We start from the raw sequence: 12473 nt of genomic DNA, 5'->3' as shown, positions 1-12473 counted from the left end.
TCGTGATCTCCTCCTGTCCGACAGAGTGAATGGAGTTTCTGTGATCTCCCCATGTTCTACATAGTGAGTGGAGTTTGTATGATCTCCCTCTGTCCTACAGAGTGAGCGGAGTTTGTATGATCTCCCCCTGTCCTACAGAGTGAGTGGAGTTCGTGATCTCCTCCTGTCCGTCAGAGTGAATGGAGTTTCTGTGATCTCCACCTGTTCGACATAGTGAGTGGAGTTTGGATGATCTCCCCCTTTCCTACAGAGTATGTGGAGTTCGTTATCTCCTCCTGTCCAACAGAGTGAGTGAAATTTGTATCATCTCCCCCTCTCCTACAGAGTGAGTGGAGTTCGTGATCTCCCCCTATCATACTGAGTAAGTGAGTGGAGTTTGTATGATCTCCCCCTGTTCTACATAGTGAGTGGAGTTTGTATGATCTCCCCCTATTCTACAGAGTGAATGGAGTTCGTATGATCTCCCCTGTCATACAAAGTGAGTGAGTGGAGTTTGTATGATCTCCCCCTGTCATACAGAGTGAGTGAGTGGAGTTTGTATGATCTCCTCCTGTCCGACAGAGTGAGTGGAGTTTATATGATCTCCCCCTGTTCTACAGAGTGAGTGGAGTTTGTATGATCTCCCCCTGTTCTACAGAGTGAGTGGAGTTTGTATGATCTCCCCCTGTCCTAAGAGTGAGTGAGTGGAGTTTGTATGATCTCCCCCTGTTCTACAGAGTGAGCGGAGTTTGTATGATCTCCCCCTGTCCTACAGAGTGAGCGGAGTTTCTATGATCTCCTCCTGTCCGACAGAGTGAGTGGAGTTTCTATGATCTCCCCCTGTCCTACAGAGTGAGTGGAGTTTGAATGATCTCCTCCTGTTCTACATAGTGAGTGGAGTTTGTATGATCTCCGCCTATTCTACAGAGTGAGTGGCGTTCGTATGATCTGCCCCTGTCAACAAAGTGAGTGAGTGGAGTTTCTATGATCCCCCCCTGTCCTACAGAGTGAGCGGAGTTTGTATGATCTCCCCCTGTCCGACAGAGTGAGTGGGGTTTCTATGATCTCCCCCTGTTCTACATAGTGAGTGGAGTTGTATGATCTCCGCCTATTCTACAGAGTGAGTGGAGTTCGTATGATCTCCCCCTGTCATACAAAGTGAGTGAGTAGAGTTTCTATGTTCTCCCCTGTCATACGGAGTGAGTGGAGTTTCTATGATCTCCCCCTGTTCTACATAGTGAGTGGAGTTCGTATAATCTCCCGCTGTCATACAAAGTGAGTGAGTGGAGTTTGTATGATCTCCCCCTGTCATACAGAGTGAGTGAGTGGAGTTTGTATGATCTCCCCCTGTCCTACAGAGTGAGTGGAGTTTTATGATCTCCCCCTGTTCTACAGAGTGAGTGGAGTTTGTGTGATCTCCCCCTGTTCTACAGAGTGTGTGGAGTTTGTGTGATCTCCCCCTGTTCTACAGAGTGAGTGAGTGGATTCGTAATATTCATAAGAAAGGTTTTTGGGTTAGATCGCGTTATTTATAAATATGTCGTAACCCTCCACCACCCGACACGGCCAATCAGCAAAAAAAGTGTCACGTTGACAAAAGACAAATAATTTACTACTTTAGCCCACCGGTGTGTTGAAGAGTGAATCCACAACATTTACAGTTTGAGTTCGACGTTTCGCTGGTAAATACATCCAGCATCATCGGGCAATTCGCCAGAATGGTAAAGCCCTCGCTTGCTCCCGGTTTTATATAGAGCAGCAGGGTGACGTCATCACTTAACTCATATCAGGTGCAGTGATTAGAGGCGGAGGGGGGGGGTATTGTAATTATATAATCGATTAGTAATCAGTCAATGGTTATGATTAGTAATGAGTTGTAGATTAGTAATTAGTTGTAATGTGTGTTAGTGATTATATGCTATGTTAGTAATCCGTTAATTAGTATGTGTTTCCCCTATGAGGAATTGTAATGTGCATTCATATTCTTAGCTCCCTCGGCAAAGTCACGCTGAAGGGAAACAACAAAACAACAAATATATTTTATTATTTTATTGCCTCCCCCCAACGCGACTCCACCGAAAGAGCCAAGAACATGAATTACTGCTGTCACGAAAGCTTTAAATCAAAATGTAATGTGTATTATTTAATAATACGCTTCCAGGCCGCACTAAGCCTATAGCTGTCAGAGCGATTAAAGTTATTCTTGTTCCTCTCAATTTCAATGGATTCTCTAATTAGTCTTTGCCAGCAATAATTAGTTTTACACAACACTGCAACATTATCAAGATCAATTGAGTGTCCTTGTTGACAAGCATGTTCTGCCACTGCCGACAGTTGTGTTTGAGATCATTTAATATTTCTTTGGTGTTCTTTTAGTCTTATGCTGATGTTACATCCCGTCTGTCCAATATAGCATCTGCCACATAAACAATTAATCCGATATACACCTTCTGTTGATAATTTATTTAATGCGTCTTTAGTGCAAGATACTAGCTTTGAATTTTGTGTACTGTACCAAATCTTACTGTAATGTTTTGCTTTTTATAAAGGCCTTAACTTTGCCGTTACCCCACGCACAATTCCAGTGGATGAGATAATTGCTGAGGTAGAATCAGCAGTTAGACTCCTTCCACATAATGAGGCAGAGATGACTAGACATGAGGTTCCCTACGTGTTAAACTGAGTGAGTGGAGTTTGTGTGATCTCCCCCTGTTCTACAGAGTGAGTGGAGTTTGTATGATCTCCCCCTGTTCTACAGAGTGAGTGGAGTTCGTATGATCCCCCCCTGTCCTACAGAGTGAGCGGAGTTTGTATGATCCCCCCCTGTCCTACAGAGTGAGCGGAGTTTGTATGATCTCCCCCTGTCATACAGAGTGAGCGGAGTTTGTATGATCCCCCCCTGTCCTACAGAGTGAGCGGAGTATGTATGATCTCCTCCTGTCCGACAGAGTGAGTGGAGTTTCTATGATCTCCCCCTGTTCTACATAGTGAGTGGAGTTTCTATGATCTCCCCCTGTTCTACATAGTGAGTGGAGGTTGTATGATCTCCCCCTGTCATTCAAAGTGAGTGAGTGAGTGGAGTTTGTATCATCTCCCCCTATTCTACAGAGTGAGTGGAGTTCGTATGATCTCCCCCTGTCATACAAAGTGAGTGAGTGGAGTTTGTATGATCTCCCCCTATTCTACAGAGTGAGTGGAGTTCGTGATCTCCTCCTGTCCGACAGAGTGAGTGGAGTTTGTATGATCTCCCCCTGTTCTACATTGTGATTGGAGTTTTTATGATCTCCCCCTATTCTACAGAGTGAATGGAGTTCGTATGATCTCCCCCTGTCATACAAAGTGAGTGAGTGGAGTTTGTATGGTCTCCCCCTGTCATACAGAGTGAGTGAGCGGAGTTTGTATGATCTCCTCCTGTCCGACAGAGTGAGTGGAGTTTATATGATCTCCCCCTGTTCTACAGAGTGAGTGGAGTTTGTATGATCTCCTCCTGTTCTACAGAGTGAGTGGAGTTTGTATGATCTCCCCCTGTCATACAAAGTGAGTGAGTGGAGTTTGTATGATCTCCCCCTGTTCTACATTGTGATTGGAGTTTGTATTCTCCCCCTGTTCTACAGAGTGAGTGGAGTTTGTATGATCTCCTCCTTTTCTACAGAGTGAGTGGAGTTTGTATGATCTCCCCCTGTCATACAAAGTGAGTGAGTGGAGTTTGTATGATCTCCCCCTGTTCTACATTGTGATTGGAGTTTGTATGATCTCCCCCTATTCTACAGAGTGAGTGGAGTTCATATGATCTCCCCCTGTCATTCAGAGTGAGTGAGTGGAGTTTCTATGATCTCCCCCTGTTCTACATAGTGAGTGGAGTTTGTATGATCTCCCCCTATTCTACAGAGTAAGTGGAGTTTGTATGATCTCCCCTTGTCATACAAAGTGAGTGAGTGGAGTTTGTATGATCTCCCCCCGTCATACAAAGTGAGTGAGTGGAGTTTGTATGATCTCCCCCTGTCATACAAAGTGAGTGAGTGGAGTTTGTATGATCTCCCCCTATTCTACAGAGTGAGTGGAGTTCGTGATCTCCTCCTGTCCGACAGAGTGAGTTGAGTTTCTATGATCTCTCCCTGTTCTACATTGTGATTGGAGTTTGTATGATCTCCCTCGATTCTACAGAGTGAATGGAGTTCGTATGATCTCCCCTGTCATACAAAGTGAGTGAGTGGAGTTTGTATGATCTTCCCCTGTCCGACAGAGTGAGTGGAGTTTATATGATCTCCCCCTGTTCTACAGAGTGAGTGGAGTTTGTATGATCTCCCCCTGTTCTACAGAGTGAGTGGAGTTTGTATGATCTCCCCCTGTCCTAAGAGTGAGTGAGTGGAGTTTGTATGATCTCCCCCTGTTCTACAGAGTGAATGGAGTTTGTATGATCTCCCCTGTCCTACAGAGTGAGTGGAGTTTTGTGTGATCTCCCCCTGTTCTACAGAGTGAGTGGAGTTTGTGTGATCTCCCCCTGTCCTACAGAGTGAGTGGAGTTTGTGTGATATCCCCCTGTTCTACTGAGTGAGTGGAGTTTGTGTGATCTCCCCCTGTTCTACATGGTGAGTGAGTGGAGTTTGTATGATCTCGCCCTGTTCTACAGAGTGAGCGGAGTTTGTATGATCTCCCCCTGTCCTACAGAGTGAGCGGAGTTTGTATGATCTCCCCCTGTTCTAGAGAGTCAGCGGAGTTTGTGTGATCTCCCCCTGTCCTACAGAGTGAGCGGAGTTTGTATGATCTCCCCCTGTTCTAGAGAGTCAGCGGAGTTTGTGTGATCTCCCCCTGTCCTACAGAGTGAGTGGAGTTTGTATGATCTCCCCTTGTCCTACAGACTGAGTGAGTGGAGTTTGTGTGATCTGCCCCTGTCGTACAGAGCGAGTGGAGTTTGTGTGATCTCCCCCTGTTCTACATTGTGATTGGAGTTTGTATGATCTCCCCCTATTCTACAGAGTGAGTGGAGTTCATATGATCTCCCCCTGTCATTCAGAGTGAGTGAGTGGAGTTTCTATGATCTCCCCCTGTTCTACATAGTGAGTGGAGTTTGTATGATCTCCCCCTATTCTACAGAGTAAGTGGAGTTTGTATGATCTCCCCTTGTCATACAAAGTGAGTGAGTGGAGTTTGTATGATCTCCCCCCGTCATACAAAGTGAGTGAGTGGAGTTTGTATGATCTCCCCCTGTCATACAAAGTGAGTGAGTGGAGTTTGTATGATCTCCCCCTATTCTACAGAGTGAGTGGAGTTCGTGATCTCCTCCTGTCCGACAGAGTGAGTTGAGTTTCTATGATCTCTCCCTGTTCTACATTGTGATTGGAGTTTGTATGATCTCCCTCGATTCTACAGAGTGAATGGAGTTCGTATGATCTCCCCTGTCATACAAAGTGAGTGAGTGGAGTTTGTATGATCTCCCCCTGTCCGACAGAGTGAGTGGAGTTTATATGATCTCCCCCTGTTCTACAGAGTGAGTGGAGTTTGTATGATCTCCCCCTGTTCTACAGAGTGAGTGGAGTTTGTATGATCTCCCCCTGTCCTAAGAGTGAGTGAGTGGAGTTTGTATGATCTCCCCCTGTTCTACAGAGTGAATGGAGTTTGTATGATCTCCCCTGTCCTACAGAGTGAGTGGAGTTTTGTGTGATCTCCCCCTGTTCTACAGAGTGAGTGGAGTTTGTGTGATCTCCCCCTGTCCTACAGAGTGAGTGGAGTTTGTGTGATATCCCCCTGTTCTACTGAGTGAGTGGAGTTTGTGTGATCTCCCCCTGTTCTACATGGTGAGTGAGTGGAGTTTGTATGATCTCGCCCTGTTCTACAGAGTGAGCGGAGTTTGTATGATCTCCCCCTGTCCTACAGAGTGAGCGGAGTTTGTATGATCTCCCCCTGTTCTAGAGAGTCAGCGGAGTTTGTGTGATCTCCCCCTGTCCTACAGAGTGAGCGGAGTTTGTATGATCTCCCCCTGTTCTAGAGAGTCAGCGGAGTTTGTGTGATCTCCCCCTGTCCTACAGAGTGAGTGGAGTTTGTATGATCTCCCCTTGTCCTACAGACTGAGTGAGTGGAGTTTGTGTGATCTGCCCCTGTCGTACAGAGCGAGTGGAGTTTGTGTGATCTCCCCCTGTTCTACAGAACGAGTGGAGTTGTTTGATATCGTGTTACAGATAAAAAAAACACAACCATTGTAATCATCATCAGGATCATCACCAGCATCATAATCATCACCAGCATCACAGTATGTATGCTGGCACGTTGAACTTTTTTCGCACCGTACGTAGCCCACCGTGCCAATTGGAGGCGTAGGATCATCATCACCACTCCAGCACCACCACGATCATCCTCACCACGTGGCCGATTGAACAGGGCCTCACATGACGTCACAGGTATTCATAACAGATACGAAGTCGTCATCGCGAACATTTCTCCACGCGCGTTCAGAGTTATTCGTCCACTCTAAACGTCACACATCTCGACGAGATGCCACTTCCGTTGAATGATCATTTGCGATAACCGTACCTGTGAACCTATAGGGTATAGTGTAGTGTATAGTGTAGTGTATAGTGTAATGTATAGTGTAATGTGTAGTGTATAGTGTAGTGTATAGTGTAGTATATAGTACAGTGTAAAGTGTAGTGTGTAGTGTAGTGTATAGTGTAGTATCTAACAGTGTATAGTAGTGTAGTGTATAGTGTAGTGTGTAGTGTATAGTGCAGTGTATAGTGTAGTGTGCTAGTGTAGTGTACAGTGTAGTATATAACAGTGTATAGAAGTGTAATGTATAGTTTAGTGTATAGTGTAGTGTATAGTGTAGTGTATAGTGTAGTATACTAGTGTATAGTGTAGTGTATAGTGTAGTGTATAGTGTAGTGTACTAGTATATAGTGTAGTGTGCTAGTGTAGTGTACAGTGTCGTATATAACAGTGTATAGTAGTGTAATGTATATTTTAGTGTATAGTGTAGTGCATAGTAGTGTATAGTGTAGTGTATAGTGTAGTGTATAGTGTAGTGTATAGTGTAGTGTACTAGTGTATAGTGGAGTGTATAATGTAGTGTATAGTGTAGTATATAACAGTGCATAGTAGTGTAGTGTATAGTGTAGTGTATAGTGCAGTGTATAGTGTAGTGTATAGTGCAGTGTATAGTGTAGTGTATAGTGTAGTGTATAGTGTAGTATATAACAGTGTATAGTGGTGTAGTGTATAGTGGAGTGTAGTGTATAGTGCAACGTATAGTGCAGTGTATAGTGTAGTGTATAGTGTAGTATATAACAGTGTATAGTAGTGTAGTGTATAGTGGAGTGTATAGTGTGGTGTATAACATTATATAGTACAGTAGTGTATAGTGGTGTGTTTAACAGTGTATAGTAGTGTAGTGTATAGTGTAGTGTGCTAGTGTAGTGTTCAGTGTAGTATATAACAGTGTATAGTAGTGTAGTGTATAGTGTAGTGTATAGTGTAGTGTATAACATTGTATAGTAGTGTAGTGTATAGTGTAGTGTATAACAGTGTATAGTAGTGTGTAGTGGAGTGTATAGTGTAGTGTATAACATTATATAGTACTGTAGTGTATAGTTTAGTGTATAACAGTGTATAGTAGTGTAGTGTATAGTGGAGTGTATAGTGTAGTGTATAACATTATATAGTACTATAGTGTATAGTGTAGTGTATAACAGTGTATAGTAGTGTAGTGTATAGTAGAATACCTGTCAACCCATATGGTTTACCCCGTATTCTTGTACAGGGAAATTGAGTTTTAAGATCGAAACGGCGTAACAGCTGTTTCAATTAGGGCAGAAAAAAAATGTGTGTCTATTTGTTTGTGTTCCTCCCTTGCGATGGGACTTTGTATGATGAAAGTTGAGATTTCTAAGGGGCACGGGGTGACCAATGAGGTCTAAATTAGTCTGTAATAAGGTAGGGCACTTATCAGGGGTTGACAAGTGTGCCATGTTTCATCATGGGGACCTCCTATGCTGAGACATTTCATACCATCATTGCATGCTGTAGCTGTTCACCCTGAGCTCTCAATGTCCTGATAGTGGCATTGTCTTTGTGCTGTGTCCGCCTTTTGGCGTTGTCCTCTGGTCTAACACCGTTTTGAGACTCGGCTCTAAAGAAAGCCGTCTCTGGTGTGGACCAATCCGTTTCAAAGACAATGCATCATCATCTACTACCAGAGTATGGTTTTTGTTTTCATGTTCGCCACAAGTATGTGTGGTGAACATGCCGACAGGATTCCTTGAGAAAAGGATTCAGTTTGGCGTTTTAACATCTTAACATAACGCCTGTTATATTCTTAGTTTTTTCGGTAAAGTCACGTTGAAGGGAAACAACAAAATAATAAAATATATATAAAACAATAAAAAAAATTCTCACGACGTTTCGACCATAACTCGACCGTTTGAGTTAGGGTCGAAACGTCGTGAGAATTTTTTATTGATTTATATTTTATTATTTTGTTGTTTCCCTTCAACGTGACTTTACCGAAAAAACTAAGAATATGAATTACTGCAGTCACGAAAGCTTTAAATCAAAATAACTCCTGTTTTTTTTTATTTATTATGGCCAGAAAGGGTCAAACCTATTCTGATATGTTGATACTGGCAAGGGAGGTCCCATGATGGAGCTGCTCAACCCTGAGCTATCAATGTCCTGATAGTGGCGTTGTCTTGATCTGAAGCTTTCGTGACTGCGTGAATCCATGCTCTCTGGTTCTTTCGGTAAAGTCACAGGCGTCCGTATTCAGGTCGCAACACCTGAAGACGGATGCTTGTGTTGCGACCGAAACGTCGTATTTTATTTTGTTATTTTTTTTATACCTACGTGACTTTACCGAAAGAACCAGAAAGTATGGTGGCATCGTCTTCGTGCTGTTCATCTTTTGGCGTTGTCCTCTGGTCTAACACCGTTTTGAGACTCGGCTCTAAAGAAAGCCGTCTCTGGTGTGGACCAATCAGTTTCAAAGACAATGCATCATCATCTACTACCAGAGCATGATTTTTGTTTGCATGCTCACCACAAAGAACCGCGTGTGGTTAATGCAGTGACAGGATTCCTTGCAAAATGTTTCCGTTTGGTGTTTCAACATCCTAACACAACTGTTGTTTTTTTATTGTGGCCAGAAAGGGTCAAACCTATTCTGAAGAAGAGCTAAACGACAGCCCAGTTCGACCTTGCACACGTGGTAAAATAACAAAAAAATGGAAGAAAAAAAACCCCCAGCTCACTTTGAGCTTAGTTCTAATCCAAACGTGTGACATTCAGTTTGACGTGGGGGCCAAAGCTGCCGTCCGCTGTCTGTCTGCCACGAGACGCGCGTTCTTTCGGTCTGTCTCGCCCTCTGCTGGACCTCAGCCGTCAGGGGCCCATCGATAACGGACTTCAAGCTGCCCTGAACCGCCCCATTGGAGGCCATTGTCGAACACGTCGATTTCGCCCATTCTCCATGCAGGACAGAGAGAGAGAGAGAGACTTTGGACTTTTAAACAACTTTTATTGCCGCCAGCAGCAACAGCACTGGAGGCGTTTTCCGATACGAAACACACAAAGTCACCAGCAACACAAATACACACAAAGTCACCAGCAACACAAATACACAAAGTCACCAGCAACACAAATACACAAAGTCACCAGCAACACAAATACACAAAGTCACCAGCAACACAAATACACACAAAGTCACCAGCAACACAAATACACAAAGTCACCAGCAACACAAATACACAAAGTCACCAGCAACACAAATACACAAAGTCACCAGCAACACAAATACACACAAAGTCACCAGCAACACAAATACACAAAGTCACCAGCAACACAAATACACACAAAGTCACCAGCAACACAAATACACAAAGTCACCAGCAACACAAATACACAAAGTCACCAGCAACACAAACAAACGCTGTAAATCCACGCGCTGTGGCGCTAAATGCACCACGCACAACACGAAAGAAAAGTCACGTGGTGGTTGTGGTGGTGGTTGTGGTGGTGGTGGTCATCGCGCACGCCACGGTGACGAGCGAGCGCTTCAGAAGGTGACCACGTGGGGTGGTGCCGTCCACGCTGGTACAGAGAGGGGCTTGTCCGGCTCCCCAGCGTTCGGAGAAGACGCGTACATCACCGACATGTGTGTGGTACATGGCGTGCTCCAGCCGGAGGGGACATATCCCTTCCGATATTCAAATATGCTCAAAATGTCCCCCCCCCCTCCCCAATATATTGCTATAAATAAAATCAGAATCAGAAAGGGTTTTATTCGCCACGAAAGTTCACACAGACACGGAATTTACTTTGGCAGGATGGTGCATACATTCAACATATAGAAATCTAAAATCTTAAATAAGTGGTAAACAAGTCTTACAATAATAAGGATTCAAAGTCTAACTAACATCAAGGGGCATAAGATACAATCTTAAAATAAATAAAATAAAATACAAATATGGTAACATAGTTAATATTGGCAAGGTGTCATTTTGTAGATAAAATGTTAAAGTCAGTGTAAGCCCTTGGCCTTGTTTAACAGGCCAGCAGCAGATGGGAAGAAACTGTTTTTATGGCGTGAGGTTTTGGTCCTGATGGGCCGCAGCCTTCTGCCGGAGGGGAGTAGCTGGAACAGTGTCCAGGGTGGGAGGAATCGGCCACAATCTTCCTCGCTCGCCTCATGGTCCTCGTGGTGTGCAGGTCCTCGAGGGTTGGTAGATTGCAGGCAATTGCAGGCAAATGATTGCTATGCTATGTAAATAAAAACAACAATTTGCTCAACCTTTGGCCACAATATCTGGACTTCATATAAATCAATGCATAGATTTCTGTTTATATTATTGTGGTTATGGTTGCAATCTATTAATCCCTAATCTCCGCCATTACATACAATGAAACAAGAAATGGTAAAAAAATAAAAAAGTAAAAACAGAGGAATGTAAATACAATACATTATTAGACATTATTGTAAATAAATAAATAAAAATGTCATCCCATGTGTTGGTGAATGTTTCAATATTTTAGGCAGGAAATGAGTTTTCAGACACCCTGGAAGATTTGGTCCCCCCCCCCCCTCCGTGTTAATTCCATAGCTACCGCTTTGGCCATAATTAAACAGAAGTTGTGTTAAGATGTTAAAACACCAAACTGAAACCGTTTGCAGGGAATCGTGGTGTCACTGCGTACACCAGAGCGTGGTTTATTTTTGTTTGCATGCTCACCACAAGCACCGTGTGTGGATAATGCAGCGACGTGATTCATTGAACAGGGTTTCGTTTGGTGTTTTAACATCTTAACACCACCTGTTTTATTGCCAGAAAGGGTTAAACCTATTCTCATATTTTGACACTAATGTGTGTTAGGCGATGACCAGAAAGGCGGATGACAAAATGGGACCATTTTTTTGCCATTATCAAAGTATGAAAAAAATAATAGTTTTTTACCCTTTCTGGCCATAATAAAAATAGTACACTACATATTCTTGGTTCTTTCGGTAAAGTCACGTAGAAGGGAAACAATAACATTATAAAAAATAACATAAAAAATGTTATTGTTTCCCTTCTACGTGACATTACCGAAAGAACCAAGAATATGAATCCCTGCAGTCACGAAAGCTTCAAATCAAAATTTAGTACACTACATTTTAGACTACACTATAACTGTAGTTGTGTAGCTGTGGGTTTAACTCTCCGACACAGAACCAGTGTGCTGCACTAGTACACTACACTATAGACTGCACTATAATTGTAATTGTGTAGCTGTGGTTTAATCTCTCCAACACGACCGGTGAGTGCTGAAATCAGTAAATAATTGACCACGTGTGGTGGGGGTGGTGGCGGGTTTATCAAAACAACATTCATATTTGCGGGATCTAACCCCCCCCCCCAAAAAAAACCTATTTTGTTTGTGGATAAGAAAGTTCGTGGATAAAAAAGTTCGTGGATAAAAAAGTTCGTGGATAAGAAAGTTCGTGGGTAAGAAAGTTCGTGGATAAAAAAGTTCGTGGGGAAGAAAGTTCGTGGATAAGAAAGTTTATGGATAAAAAAGTTCGTGGATAAAAAAGTTCGTGGGTAAGAAAGTTCGTGGATAAAAAAGCCCGTGGGTAAGAAAGTTCGTGGGTAAGAAAGTTCGTGGGTAAGAAAGTTCGTGGATAAGAAAGTTCGTGGATAAAAAAAGTTCGTGGGTAAGAAAGTTCGTGGGTAAGAAAGTTTATGGATAAGAAAGTTCGTGGGTAAGAAAGTTTATGGATAAGAAAGTTCGTGGATAAAAAAGTTCGTGGATAAGAAAGTTCGTGGATAAGAAAGTTCGTGGATAAAAAAAGTTCGTGGGTAAGAAAGTTCGTGGGTAAGAAAGTTTATGGATAAGAAAGTTCGTGGGTAAGAAAGTTTATGGATAAGAAAGTTAGTGGATAAGAAAGTTCCTGAGTAATAAAGTTCGTGGATAAGAAAGTTCGTGGATAAGAAAGTTCGTGGGTAAGAAAGTTCGTGGGTAATAAAGTT

Source organism: Petromyzon marinus, chromosome 66 (assembly GCF_048934315.1).
Source record: "Petromyzon marinus isolate PM22_M1 ecotype Great Lakes invasive population chromosome 66, UKy_Petmar_22M1.pri1.0, whole genome shotgun sequence".
Taxonomy (NCBI): Eukaryota; Metazoa; Chordata; class Hyperoartia; order Petromyzontiformes; family Petromyzontidae; genus Petromyzon; species Petromyzon marinus.
This window is presented reverse-complemented; position numbering follows the sequence as displayed.